The sequence below is a fragment of the Tenrec ecaudatus genome, chromosome 18 (genome assembly GCF_050624435.1).
Source record: "Tenrec ecaudatus isolate mTenEca1 chromosome 18, mTenEca1.hap1, whole genome shotgun sequence".
Lineage (NCBI taxonomy): Eukaryota > Metazoa > Chordata > Mammalia > Afrosoricida > Tenrecidae > Tenrec > Tenrec ecaudatus.
The window spans coordinates 28,739,300-28,751,044 of NC_134547.1; positions in this window are offsets into that span (position 1 = coordinate 28,739,300).

Below are 11,745 nucleotides of genomic sequence, written 5' to 3' on the forward strand. Positions count from 1 at the left end.
TAACAGGATTATGATTGGGTCTATTATTGGATTTTCTGTTTTTTGTTTTTCCTGTCAGCTTTCTCTCTTTTGTCTCCTTATCCCTTGAGGAGCTCGTGAGTGAGTGCTTATGTGTATGGATTACACTGTAATTTGACCATTAGTACATACAATTCTAGCCAGCCCCACCTGATCTCAGGTGTTGATTAGACAAGGTTCTCCTCTGGGCTGTCTGTTGTTTGAACAAAACCCAGGCTAATTGTTGGCATTCCTCCTTTGACAAGAGATGCATTTATAGTGGGGGAAATATACACACAGTGCAGCCTCTCACACAAGAATTTTACACTGCTGAAAAAAATGTTATACTGTTAGTGAAAAATTGCTCTTATAAAGATAGAGTTTATTAGATGCACTCTTCTGTAGAAATGTAGAAAAGGGGAACTAATAACGATGAGGATAGAATGAAGAAAATATTCTAAACTGATTGTGGGGATGATTGTACAACTCCGCTTGAAGTGATTGAACTACTGAATTGTATGATATGTTAATAACGTGCCAATAAACATATTTTAGAGAAGAACAAATTAAGTGAAAAATGTGAAATAAGTTAAATGTTTGGGGTTAGAAAGATAAATAGACAAATTAATTCACCATGTTACCCTCCAAAGTGGATAGAGCATGTAAAGCAATCAGTAAGGAAAAAGAGTCTGATGATCTAATGAATGCACAAAGCCAAGGTTCTCCAATGCCATAGGTTATACAAGGAGCCTTAGTGGTGCCACTGTTAAGCATTCGGCGGCTGAGGAAAGGCTAGCGGTTAGAACCCACCCAACAGCTCCATGGAAGAAAGGTCTGGCCAACTGTTCCCATAAAGGTTTCAGCCTGGAGACCCTCTGGGGCAGATCCAACCTGCCCCCCGGGATCACTAGGAGGAGAAGTGGACTCAGTGGCTCCTGACAAGTCATACATGCACACGCAACCGGTACAATCGTTGCAGCAGCCTAGCCAAAGCCGGTTCTAACAGAGCAAGACATTTAGCTGTCTCTGTGTCTAAAACTGCCCGAGGAAGACGAGGGGCTCTGCTCCTGTAAAGATTTATAACTTCAGAAATCATATAGAGAGGGTCACCCCGAGTCAGAACGGACGCCATAACAGTGGTTTCAATATATTAATAGTAAAATAACATGCCCAACACATACCGAATCCATATTATTCTGAAGCAAATATATAAATTTTACAGAAATTGGCCTCAAAAGCAGGCCCCCCAAATTTCAAGGATTTGATATAACATTCGGATCATCATGAAATTAAGTTAGACACCAACAACAGAAAGATAATCTGAAAAAGACCCTGTATGTTTCTAAATAAATACATTTCTACATAACTTATAGAAGTTTTAAAATATTTAGATGTTAGTGATGAAAAAAATATACATCAAAATTTGAATGATGTCATCAAAGTAGTAACTTTATAAAGGGAATATATATATATATATATACTACATGCATAGCAGGAAATTTAGAAACTTAAACACTTATATTAGGATAAATATTTGTACTGTAAGCCTCCAACCTAAGAGATGTGGTAGAAAAAAACGGAGTGAACCTCAAAACAGTAAATGTTAAGAAGAAGAAGAGAAATAGAAAACAGATGTTGTTGTTAGCTTCTGTTGAGTCCGTTCTGACCCATAGTGACGCTGTGTACCAGAGAACAGAACGCTACCAGGTCCTGCACCATGTGCACAATTGCTGTATGCGCATTGCTGCAGCCGCCGTGTCCGTCAATCTTCAGTTGGTCCTTGAGGGACTTCCTCTTTTTGGCTGCCCCTTCACTTTACTAAGTATAATGTCCTTTTCCTGAAATTTCTCTCTCATGATAACATGTCCAAAGTACCTGACATGAAGTCTCGCCATCCTCAGTATTCTGGCAGTACTTCTAAGACAGATTTGTTTGCCCTGGTGGCATAGCAGGTGATGCATTGCACTTCAAACCACAAGGTCAGCAGTTCAAAGCCACCAGTCACTCTGCAAGAGAAAAATGAGAGTTTTTATTTCCATAAAGAGTTATGGTCTTAGAAATACCCTGGGGGCAGTTCTAGTCTGTCCTATAGGGTCACCGTGAGTCTAGTCTGTCCTATAGGGTCATCATGGGTCTACTCTGTCCTATAGGGTCACCACGGGTCTAGTCTGTTCTTTAGGTTGACCAAGCTTTTCCAGCAAAACTCTTTAAAAGATTATCTACATATGCCTCTAAGTTCTCTCCTCCTGTCTTCTCTTGAATTTGTTCCATTCAGGGCTTTTGCCTTCACCATCCCAGCCATAGTGCCCTCATCCAGGCCACCAGTTACCACCAGTGTCCGCAGCCCAGTGCTCAGGTCTTTAATCTACCAGAGCATTTGGTCTAGTTGACCATTCAAAATACACCCATCCCTTGGTTTCCAGGACAAGAGTCTCTCTATTCTCCTCACTTTTTACTCCTGGGCGCTTTCCTCTCTGGTTTTTCCTTCATCATTAAATGTGGGATACTCCAAGATTAGATCCTTAATTCCTTTTTCTCCTCAGTCTACTCTCAATGTCTACACTTTTGACTTTGAATATCACTGATGTGCTAATGAGTTCAAATTCATATTTCCACCCCTCTCCCCAGCATTTCAGTTTCATATCCAACTACCTAATCTGCTGTGGGATTTCCAGCGGGCGCTGCAGTGTCCCAACCTGAGCTCCTGGTGGCCGTGTTCTCCCACTGTCTTCCTCATCTCATAAACAGCAGGTCCATCTCTTCTCTTTCTCTTACACACACACACACACACACACACACACACACTTTAAATAGCACTTCTTATGTGCCAAGTTCTCAGAAATAGCAAATTCCAAGTTTGTTTTTTAAATCATCAGGAAGCCATTTAATCCTTATAGAACCCTATGGGGCAGGTACTGCTATTATTTTGACTTTTATTCATGAGGAAACGGGCACAGAAGGTGAGGTAATTTTCCTCAGGTTGCATAATCTGCACACTAGATTATCCACCAAGCAAATCTTATCAGTTTTGATCTCTAAATATAGCCAGAATCTGACCATTTCCATTGTTAGATGCTAGTCCTACCATCTTTCTCTCTCACCTGGATGAGGTAAAAGTCAGCTTCTGGGTTTCTGGTTTTCATCCTTGTCCCGGGAAGTCTGTTCTCAATACAGCACCTGGGAGGATTCTGCTAAAATATAAATCACATCACACCTCTTGTGTGCTCCCGAGGCTCCAGTGATATCCTGCCTCACTGAGAGTAAGAGCCAAAGTCCTTACCATTCCATTAGGCCGCCATGATCTGGCTTCATGCCTCCTCTCCTGCCCTGCCTCCTCTTATCTCTTCTCTCTGCTAACTCCTTTGAAGATTACCTGGCTCCTTGCTGTTCATGGCCCTATCAAGATGCTTCTGTCTTCGCCTTTTCTTGCCCTTTCCATAGCATGTGATGCCATTCTGTGTCTCTAAAGCCCCAAACCCAACCCCTGCCATGGAGCCATTCCATCTCATAGCAGCCCTGCAGGAGTTGAACACCACCTCCCCCCACAACTGTAAATACGAAAACAGGCTGCTACATCTTTCCCTCTACTGAGCAGCCAACCTTTTCCTTAAGAGCTGAGAACTCTAACCAAGGGGTCCTCTGTTTATCTAGTACTATGTAATTATCCCAAAACAAAACAATTGACAACCACCATTGTTTTGCTCCCAGTGTTGTGTGTGAGGCATCTGGGAAGAGCTGGGCAGGTCTCTCAAGAGGTGTCAGTTCAATGGCCACTGGGGTTACAGTTGTCTGCAGGCTGGCCTGGCTTGGACATGCAGATGGCTCACTCATATGGTCCACAGTTGATGCTGGCTGTTGGCTACATGTGATCTAGGCATGTGCCCTATGATGCCTCCCAACATGGCAACCTCAGGGTGGTCAGATTGTTTATGGCAAACCAACGGTCCAAAAGCTAGTGCTGCAGTGGACAAGGCAGAAGTTAGAGAAGCATCATTTCACCTGTGCACTATTGACCAAAGCAGTTACTGGCCTACCCAGATTCACAAAGAGAGCTTACAGACCTCATTCAATGAGTAAAATGTAGAAAAACGTGTGGGCCTCTTTACAAGCAACCACAGATGCTCTTCCCCCAGAGAACAGGTTGCCTCCTCTGTTTGGTCTCTGGAGCCCTGCTGCTATAGTGATTATGAGCTATTTGAACTTCAATCCCCAAGGTCAATAGTTCAATATTGCCTGCCTTTCCCTGGAAGAAAGATAGGGTTTTACTTGACATCCCCTTACAGAAGGGTTTAGGGGAGGAAACAAGCCAGTAAAGGTGAGATGTAGCAACGATGAAAAATACAACTTTCCTCTAGTTCCTAAATGCTTTTCTCCCCTCCCCCCACCACTATCATGATCCCAATTCTACCTTACAATGCTGGCTAAACCAGAGGATGTACACTGGTACAGATAGGAGCTGGAAACACAGGGAATCCAGGGCGGATGATCCCTTCAGGATCAGTGGTGTGAGTGGCGGTACCAGGAGGGTGGAGGGAGTGTAGGTTGGAAAGGGGGAACAGATTACAAGGATCTACATGTGACCTCCTCCCTGGGCGACGGACAACAGAAAAGGGAGTGAAAGGAGACGTCGGACAGGGAAAGATATGACAAAATAATAATTTATCAATTATCAAGGGTTCCTGCGGGAGGGGGGAATGGGAAGGGAGGGGGAAAAAAGACCTGATGCCAAGGGCTTAAGTGGAGAGCAAATGCTTTGAAAATGAAGAGGGCAATGAATGTACAGATGTGCTTTATACAATTGATGTATGTATGGATTGTGATAAGAGCTGTATGAGGCCCTAATAAAATGATTTTTTTTAAAAGACAGGACTTTATATTCCCGTAAATAGTTACAGTCTCAGAAATTCATAAGGGTAGTTCTACCCTGCCATATAGAGTCACTATGAGTTGGCATCAATTTGATGGCAGTGAGTTTGGATTTTTGCTTCGTTTTGTTTTACATCTTCAGTGCCTCGCACATAGTCAATGGGCACTTTAAATATCCATTATTTGCTGCCTGAACAAGTAGTGAGTACACTAGCAAGCCACACAGCAGTGAAAAGGAATGCTTACACACTGGCGAATTCAGGAACATATGTTGAGCAGAAACACCAAATCACCAAAGGTTATGTGGTGTGTGATTCCTCTTCTTAAAATTATAAGCAAAACTAAAAATACTTAATTCCAGAATCCAGATATAGTTTTTAAACTTTGTTTTTTAGTAAAGAAGCTATAAAAACAAAAATTCAGCAGAATGTCTACCAATGGCAATCATAGGAATGAATTAGAGTAGTGAGGGGTAAAATTTATGTGTAAAAATATAGTAAATGCTTATGTTTTCTCTAGGTCTGAAACTCACTGCCACTGAGACAAGGTTGATTCGTAGTGACCCCATAGGAGAGGGTAGAAATGCCCCTGTGCGTTTTCAGCATTATAATTCCTTATGGGAGTAGAAAGCCTTGTTTTTCTCTCCCAGGTCTGGAATTGCTCTGGGCAGAAAGGAGCTTTTGTAGTATGCAGCATCTAGCATCGAAAAACTCCCTCTGAGTTAGTGCACCCAGTGGTATCACCTGGGAAGGTTCTCTCTGGTCTCAGTGAATTTTTCGTGAAAGCAGTTTTGCTGAAACTTCATGTTTTGTGATGGCCGATTTAAGAGAACAGTGCACAGCTGTGAAATTTTGTTTCCTGCTCAGGAAAAATGCTGAAGAAACTTGCTATGATGTTGAACACAACTTACAAGGACAGCGTTGTGGGAAAAACTCAAGTATACAAGTTGTTTTCTGATTTCAAAATGGTGAAATGTCGATTGATGACAAACCTTGTTCTGGATATCTCTCAACTTCCTGGATGGATGAAAACTGGAGTTTGTTCCACCAGGTCAAACTGTTAATCAAGCTTTCCATTTAGATGTTCTGAAAAGATTGCATAACAGTGTGTGACATAAAAGGCCTGATTTGTGGCAGACACAGGACTGGTTTTGCTACCACGACAATGCACCTGCTCATGCAGCCATCTCAGTGTGCCAATTTTTGGCAAAAAACAGCATGCTTTTCTTGTCCCATGCACCTGACTCACCTGACCTTGTTCTTTCTGACTTCTTTTTGTTTCTGTGAATGCAGAGGGACATGCAAGAACAGCAGTTTGACGCTGTAGAAGAGGTGATGAAAAAAACGAGGGAGGCGCCGTCAGCCATCCAAACAGATGGCTTGAAAAACATTTCCAAGAATGGAATCACAGATTTGGCAAATGTATTAAGTGTAATGGAGAGTACTTTGAAGGTGATAAGGTCGTTTTGTAAAAACATTTAAATACATAGCTTTGGGGGGAAAATCCGTTTTTGGCGGGGTATCCCGAGCATGTCAAAATAAAAAGGTAGAAAAAATTAGTGATAAAATTCCTTTTATTAGATTTGATGGGGCATACTCAGATGTTTATATCATTATTTATGTATACCTCCTAATTATTATGTAAATGTTAGTTTGTAGCTGCTCAATATTTAAAAGGACAACATAATAAAAGAAAGCTTTTATGTATCTAGTAATGTAATTAAAATTTATAAAGATAAAAATTGGGGCATAAGTAAGAAATGCACAAAACACATTTTAATGAGATATTTTAATATTAACGACATATTTTAAAATAATCTTAATTCTTTGATAGATAAAAGAAACATTTTTTTTAAAAGAAGTGGACAGGTCTGCTCTCTGTGTGCCTACCTGAGTCCAATTGGTGAGTGGAAGCGTGTGAAGTATAGTAATGAAGAAATGAGTAGTGTTTGGATATGTTCCATTGACATCAGTGACGTTGTCCGTAGATACCAGGGATGAAAGAGAAGAGGATGAGCTGGCTGGTTGAAGTGCAGGGATGTGTGCAGACTCCTAATCTTGCAATTGGTACCAATTCTGACCTAGCTTGGATAGCTAGGTATGAACTGACCAAGGCCTGTCTGAATAAGAAAGACATGAGCTGATGTGAGTTGCTGCAATTTAATGAATTCTCTGGACTGGACTTTGCTTGTGGATACAGATGCCCAATTGGTATAGAAGATTATTCACATCAAGGAAAATGCTTGCCTTCTCGGAGCACTGGTTTAATAGGTGGCAGTACAAATTCTTTCTCTAATCTGCCTTATTTCATCTTCCTAGGAGTCCAAGGAAACACATTTTCCATCTTTATCCCTTAATCTTCCTAATACTTTACAACTTTCTTGAATTCAATTATTTAGCTCAATGTTGTTCAGATTTGTCAGAATGAAGTGAGAAGGAGGAGGAGAATGTGGTTCTTTAGAGAACCACATCTTTCTCCTATGGAGTGGGTGTTGGGTTTCAACTGCCAACCTTTCAGGTAGCAGCCAAGTGCTTTAACCACCATGCTACCAGGGCCCCTTGGAAGTACATGTAAATATCCACATGCAAGGAGCTTCATTCTTGCATTTTTTCGGCCTGGAAGCAAGTAGATGTGGTCATCTGTGGACACTTAGGTCAAACGTGAGTGTGTGTAAAAGTGCTTTGCATTATTCTGCATCATTCTTGATAAAAGAAAAACCACAGGACAGTAGTTTTCCATGTCTACTAGATTTCAGTTGCAGCTGATTTTTAATAAACTGCTATCCGGTTCATTATGACTCATGGCAACCCTACATAACTTTCTAAGGCTGTAAATCTTTATGGGAACAGACAAAATCAAAACCAAATTCAATGCCATTAAATTGATGGCAATTCTTAGTGACCCTATAGGACAGGGTAAAACTGCCCCCGTGAGTTTCTGAGACTGTAACTCTTTTTTTAAAATTTTAACCCATTATGATTTATTCTTTACAACATTTTATTTGAGTTCAATGGTTTGCACTCATATAGCCAAGAGGCAACAAAATGTAATATAAATAATTGGTCTGAAGTCTTTGTATTGAAGGTTCATACAAAGACTCTTGCTTCGGGAAAACAGGAGTGTAAAGAAACAAAATGAACACGTAGCCTCCTTGGCTCCAAATGTCCAGTAGAAAATAACAAGTTGGTGTAATTGTAGATGTTAACATGGAAAACAGACCTTGTGCAAATATTAACGTTAACACCCAGGACTTCTTTTGTATGAATATTATAAACTATATGCAATACTTCAACTACAAACATTTCTTGCTGGAATGTTCTCTAACCTGAGTTTCCTTATTATGAAAAAGAAAAGATGTTAAGTGCCTCACAGTGGAAACAAACTCTGACGATCAAACACATTCCTTTCCATGTAACTGAGCACAAGTTACAGAGCGTAGCCTATATTGTTTGGTTCCCTCAGAGCAGCTGGTGGTTTCCAACTGTAGACCTTGAGGATCACATCCATCTCATAAGCACTAAGTCATCAGACAGCTTCATGTTTTACCCATAGTTTGGGCACTAACCTGGCAGTTTATCTAACCAGAGTTTCTGATACAATTTGTATTTTTTTTGTAGAACATGTAAGGTGTCTTTTAAACAACAGGGCCAACATATTCCATAGACCCCCTTTTATTGCACTTTAAACAGGACAACTACAATTCGATTATCCAAACAAAAAGAGCTGTCAGCACGAGGAAACTGGTGCCTGGTTTTCCTATGTACAATAGTGAACAGAAGACTCATCATAAGGCCATCATTGGTGGCAGGTTCCAATCTTCGAGAAGTAGAGAAAGGACCATGATTTGGATATATACCTAATTGCAGGTTGAAAGCTTACAGGATTGATTCCAGAACTTTGGCCATGTGGTTGCATGGTGGACAGGCTGTGACTCAGGACCACGGACACTGAGTCAGAGTCCCCAGGACCCCAACTTGAAGTTAAATTAGCTAACAGGTAGCTATTTTTGGCAGAGGCCATGCCAGGCCAGTTCTCTGTTCTGTGTGAGCCCATGGGTAAAGTGCACCTCCTTGGGCTTGCCCTGGCGCCTGTCTGAGCATAGCCACCTTGCTGGTGTGATGGTCAGCATGCACTGCGGACACAAAAAGACCTTAAATCACATCTGAACTTTATGTCGGGAGTACACCCTTCCACAAACGAAGTGCCTTGAATGTAAGCTCTAATGCATAACCGTGATTTAGCATGACTGTGATTTAGCAACATATAAAATATATCCAAGCTGTAATGGTCAAAGAACATACATTATATTCAAGTGTCTATGAAAGAGTTACCATAAAACAACACCACTACTCCTGGTGTAGTGGGGGTCGGGAGCTGTTACTTTAGGCAATCACGGAAATGCTAATACAGTCCCACAAGTAGAGCTTCCATTGTCCACAGCACAATGTCCAATGAAAATGCTAGCAATCAACTTGGAAATCAAAAGAAAAAAATAGTCTTTTAGAAATGTTCTCAATTAAAAATATACTAAAAATGGCAAGTTCAGTTCTGTTTACTGAACCCACCAGACCAGGCACTCCCCCATGGAAGCGAGATAAGGCTGTCTGCTCCCAGAAAGTCCAACAGGCTCAGAAAACTGGGAGCAGTCCCCCCTCCTCTGTCCTCTAGGCTTGAGATCTGAGTCAAGATGGGATTGATGGCAGGGGGTTTGGGTTTGGGATCTTACACTTATTGTGGTGTTTGTGCTCTCAGCCATCCACATACCACTCACGGCTTCCCTGTGACTCTGATAAACTTGATGGAATTAAAAAGAAATCTTGGTGTAGTAGATCTTTTTAAAAATCATTTTATTAGGGGCTTATACAACTCTGATCACAATTCATACATATATCCATTGTGTCAAGCACATTTGTACATATGTTGCCATCATCGTTTCAAAACACCTGCTTTCTACTTGAGCCCTTGGTGTCAGCTCCTCATTTCCCTCCTTCTTCCCCCTCCCCCATGAACCCTTGATAATTTATAAATTATTATTATTATTTTGTCATATCTTATACCATCCGACGTCTCCCCTCACCCACTTCTCCACTGTCTGTCCCCCAGGGAGAGATTATATGTAGATCTTGTCATCTGTTCCCCCTTTCTCCCTCACCTTCCCTCCACACTCCCAGTATCGCCACTCTCACCACTGGTCCTGAGCGGTTCATCTGTCCTGGATTCCCAGTAGGTCTTTTTTATAGTAACAACAGGGCCTGGTGCTCAGCCACGTTGGCACGTGGCTCCGCCTGCCGTCCTCCGTCAGTCTAGTGTTGCGTCACCACAGGCGATAAGTAGCTTTTCCAAGAGAGGAGAGTTTTCGGTTTTTATTCTCTTTTATCCAGGGCTTGGTGCAGAGTGGGACCCAGGCCCCTTCCATGATCCATGTTTTCACCTTTGAGTCAGAGTCGGCCACTGGCAGCAACTAAACAACAATGCAATAAAAAAAATAAAGTGACTTTTTAAAAAGAGTAAATGTATACTCGAGTCCTAAACTCAGTACGTACTCTATAATTTATTTTATATATTATGGCAAATTATATGTGAGGGGGCTTCAAACCATTTGTGTAAACATTCCCATTATCTCTTAATCCCATTTTTCTGTATAAAACTTGAAGCACCCTCTTATAACCACACATTTGCCATTTTAATCCATTTTCAGTGTACAATTCAGTACATGAACTGTATTCGTCATCTTCTGTAGTCAGTGGTTTTCATTCTTTCTTTCTTAAAAAATAATCCTCTGAGGATTTTAAACATACATGTATTAAACATATATATTTATATTAAAAAATACAAAGCACATATATTTCAACACACACACATATTTAATGGGTTTTCAGCAACTTCACTTCTCATTTAACACTCTTTACCCAGTGCTCTGGGTGTTGGTGAGGAAATTATCCCTTGCCTTCACCGAGCTCCACAAGCTGGAAAGTCTTACTGTTCTGCACAGTCTTCCTTATTTCCATTCTAGTGGCTTTGCTTTCCCAGCCGTAGGCTCCCCCGCCCCGCCCACCCCCCTCCCAGCTTTGCTTTGGTGGAATGGCTGACGTTTGGGTCTCAAATCCTAGGGTCGTTCATGGAGCCATGCTCTTGGGCCATCTCTTTTACCCCCTGTGCCGATTTATTTCTTCACCGCTGTACCATTCTCTGGGATTGTCCGTCCTTCTTGTTTCAAGCTATGCGATCCTCTAAAACTATTTTATGGTTCCAGAAAAAAAAAAATCTGTTAATGCGATTGGTTAACCTGACTCACGTATTTTTGTTTCAAGGTCCCACCTCAGGATTTTCAATGTTTTACGTCAGATATTTAATATTGGACGCATGACTAAATTGATGAGTCATTAACAAACAAATAAAAGTAGATTTTGGGGGGAGGGGTGGTGTGCCTTGAGTTCGGATAATTCACCTGCCCATGTATTTCCTGTGGCCCTCAAGGGTGTGTGCAATTAATTCCGTGTGGGAGAATCTGAGATGATTAGCTACAATCTCCGTGCTTTGAAGGTGTGACTGTTGAGGGCAGAGCCAGATAATTAATTAGATTGGAACCATCTGTGTGCCCAAGGTCTGTCCTTGACATTAATTGAAGCCCTTCCAAAAAGCATAAGAAAAAAACCAAAAAGGATTACTTATATCCTTTAGAACATGACTCCAAAATTCTTTCAAATGTTTCAATAATTCTTAAAGTGTCAGTAATTGCCTTAGTTCCATGTGCTTAAAGGGATTTATGAAGAGTCATTTTCCCATGACAATTTAAAATGAAGAACTCCGTGTTGAAAAAATGTCACTGAAATAATTGTCTTTTGATGAATTTGAGCTACAGTTCCACACGTTATGAGCTCG